At 37.7% G+C, this 3634-nt stretch overlaps 1 non-coding gene across 1 annotated transcript; it reads right to left on the reverse strand.

The window, feature by feature from the left end:
- Positions 1–2738: 2738 nt before the first annotated feature.
- LOC133301593 (small nucleolar RNA R71) lies at positions 2739–2844 on the reverse strand. Its single transcript, XR_009750221.1, has one exon. It is a non-coding gene; the product is annotated as a small nucleolar RNA R71 (small nucleolar RNA).
- Between the last annotated feature and the right edge of the window lie 790 nt (positions 2845–3634).

Consider the following 3634-nt stretch of genomic DNA (forward strand, 5'->3'; position numbering starts at 1 on the left):
TGATGTTCCGATAACACATTCTTGGATTTAGAGCCCGTATGAGGCCAATAGGCCAGATGGGTGTATGGCTTTGGCTTAGACCATTCCAGCTCCATCGTATCTTGTACCTCCTTATTTCTCTAAATCCCTTTCTATATCCCTCTCTCTCTGTTATCTCCCTACATCTCTAAATCCCTTGCTATATCCTTATATTGTTATAGTTCATTATTATACTTTACATCTGAATGAGCCATTGGTCGGAGTGATCCTCCAGAACCTTTGGATTACTGAGATATATTCGTATATCTCATCTCGTGTTATGGATTATGTTTCAGGTAGGTGTAGCGGGGCTGGAGCACTGGGCAAGAGGCCCACAGGTTGAGCATATAGAGTGCATGAAGTTATATTGCTATTTTGCATTTTGGACCATATTTGGCATAGGCTAGACTTGGTGCATGAACATTTGGGTTGCATGAGTTATGTATTTCATGCTTTTGTTGTTCATGGTGGCTACTCCATAACCACATTCTATTGCTTTTATTCAGCGTCAATTTATGGACATAATGGGTATTTTTACATCTGATATTCCTTATCCAGATGATATTTTAGTCTGTTGGGAATTTTCAATGTTTGGGTTCATTAAGCTTGATACAAACGGTGCTGCAAGATGATCTTTAGGTTCAGTTGCTTGTGGGGGTTTATTCTGCAACCCTTATGGATCTTGGCTCGAGGGGTTTTTGTCTTGCATTGGAATCTGCAATGCGCTTACATCAGAATTGAGGGTGGTTTGTGATGTGCCTCTGGCATATGTAGTTTTCCAAGCTAAAAATGATAAGGATTAAGTCATAAAAGAGCAGTGTATATACATATTTTCTTATTATATTGACTTTTCCAATTCAATAACATTTCTCACCTATTTGTTATGTTTATATAGGGAGAAAGAAGAAGAACACGAAATTTAAAAGTGTGTTGGCGCGAATCCGTGCAAGTGGTGGTGCTGAGCTGCACCAGTCTCCCTGGGCCATTTTCCAGAGTTTTGGCGCGATCCTGCTCCATAGTGGCGCGACCCAGAGCCAGTTTACTAGGCCATTGTCCAGAACTTTGGCGCGATCTTGCGCCATAGTGGCGCGATCCCGCGCCAGTTTACGGAAAAACATTACCGTGTTTTGAAGGGCTATTTTGGAAGAAGCGCGAGGAATAATATAAAAAGGATTCTGAAAAGACAGAAGGGAGAATTTGAACCATCATAGACGACAGGACTTCAGAGAGAGGGTTTTTGAGAGAGAATTTTGATCTTCTTTTGTTCTTCCATTTTCTATTTCCAGTTTATGTTGAATTTTTGTATGTTATCCATGACCATGGTAGGCTAGTACTCTTTATTGTAGTTAGGGTCATAAACCCTATGTGAACTCTTGTTACAGCGGATTGATTTATAATTACTCTTTTATATATTTATATTTATCTCTACTCTGTGCGTAATTTCTATCTTCTTTGTTAGAATTGATCAATCTAATAGTTGATGATAGTTTGAGGGTAAGAACCCAATATAGGAATATTGGGGTTTTTGATCTTGAAAGGGAGTAAGATAACAATTTGTATGCGTGCTACGAATAGACATATATATTATTGCAGATGTTTAATTTATCGTGCTCATTGCTTAATTCCATGAGAAACATTGCAAGGAATTGGGTTTCAATTGGGGTTAAAGGGTTAACCTTGCAAGGAATTGAGGGTTAGCTATTTCATATTTTTAGATGATAAATTATCTGAATATTTAATTAGATGAGTATTGTAAATCAATCCAGAGTAAAAAGCGGGATCATATGGTGAGTGCACTCTAGCTACAATGCTTTCTTATATTTTTTTAAATCCATCTCTGTTTTATTTTTCAGAATAAAAATCCAAAAATACGTCTTTACCTTTAGTTCTTATTTTTACTCAAATCCACAACATTTTTCCATCTATTGAATTTCTTTCCGTCTTAAAGGGAACAATTATTTGATATTCGATCACAATCTCTGTGGAAACGATACTCTTCTTATCACTGTATTACTTTTTCAATTGGTATACTTGCCAATACGCATCAAGTTTTTGGCGCCGTTGCGAGAGATTGGCGTTTCGTATATCATATAATCTTGACCTTTAAGATTGGATTTTGTGAATATTTTTATTTTATTATTATTTTGGTGTTATTTGAAAAGTGTTACTAGTCTTTTTCCTTAGTTGTATGCGAGGTAAAACTGAAGAATTTCTGTTTGATTCTGAGATTGCAAGAACTGAAAGGAGAAATAGAAAACTTACTCGGAAAAAGCTTCAGTTCAAAGCAATTGATACTCTGTCTGAAGAGACACAGGAGACACCAGTTGAATCACCAATCATGGCAGCAAATAATGATGAAGAAAATCCACTCATGGATACTATTCTTACTCCAGCTTTTAATAGGCTTAACTCAAGCATTGTCCAGCCGGTAATGGGTGACAATAATTGGGAGCTTAAGTCTTCCACTATTCAATTGGTGGAGAGAGCCCAGTTTGGAGGAGGGGAGAATCATAGATTCATAGACAGATTTCTTATGGTCTGTGACTCAACCAAACATCCTCAGGTTTCCAATGATGCAATCCAGTTGCAGTTGTTCCCTTTTGCTGTTAAGGGAAAAGCTCTTAGTTGGTTGGAAAGACAGCCTGCACGTAGCATTCCTACACGGGATGATTTGTCTCAAAAAAATTTTGCTGAGTTCTTCTCTACGGAGAGATATAACCAGATGGTGAATAATATTACCAATTTCACTCAGTTAGAGAGTGAAACTATGTGTGGAGCTTGGAACAGATTCAAGGATTTAATGAGGAGGTGTCCTCATTATAACTTGACTGTTGGCTATCAAATGAGAATTTTCTTCAACGGTTGCAAACCTGACATTCGGATGGTGTTGAATGGTGCAGCAGGTGGTACTATTAAATCCTTGAGAGCAAATGAGACTCTTGAGCTGATTGAGAGAATGGCTGCTAATGAAAATGAAGGGTTGTCATCTAAGCCTAAGAAAGGTATTCTTCAGCTAGAAGGCAATGATGTGGTGTTGGCTGAAAATAAGTTATTATCTCAACAATGGCAAATTTGACTTCAATGCTTGATAAGATGCAACTTTCTGGTGTTCAAGATAAAGCTTTTGCTGTTGTGTGTGAATATTGCCAGGACAATCATGAGTCTAATGAATGTCCTACTTTGATGTCTTCTGATTCTCCTCAATAAATGCAGGTAAATGGAATTTGGTATGACCAAAGACCTCAACAGCAAAATGTTCAAAGATGTCAGAATTTTTCTGCTGGAGGTAATAATTATCAAAGGAGGATTCAGGGAACTGGTCTTGATTTCAAGTCTAACAACTATTTGTAGCCTCCACCAATCCAACCCAAGGAGCCTTCTGATTTGGAGAAGCTAGTAGGACAAATGGCTCAACACTCTAATGCTTTCATGGAGGAGACTAGAGCTAATATCAAGAACACAAATGCATCTATCAGAAATTCGGAGAATCAAATTGGCCAACTAGCTAAACAAATTACTGATAGAACTCCAGGTACTTTTCCTAGTAACACAATTACTAATCCAAAGGAAGATTGTATGGCCATCACAACTAGAAGTGGTATGGTAGTAGCATCTC

The sequence above is a fragment of the Gastrolobium bilobum genome, unplaced genomic scaffold, assembly GCF_033153095.1.
Source record: "Gastrolobium bilobum isolate Gb01-03AN ecotype WA unplaced genomic scaffold, APGP_CSIRO_Gbil_v1 utg22804, whole genome shotgun sequence".
NCBI classification, from domain to species: Eukaryota; Viridiplantae; Streptophyta; class Magnoliopsida; order Fabales; family Fabaceae; genus Gastrolobium; species Gastrolobium bilobum.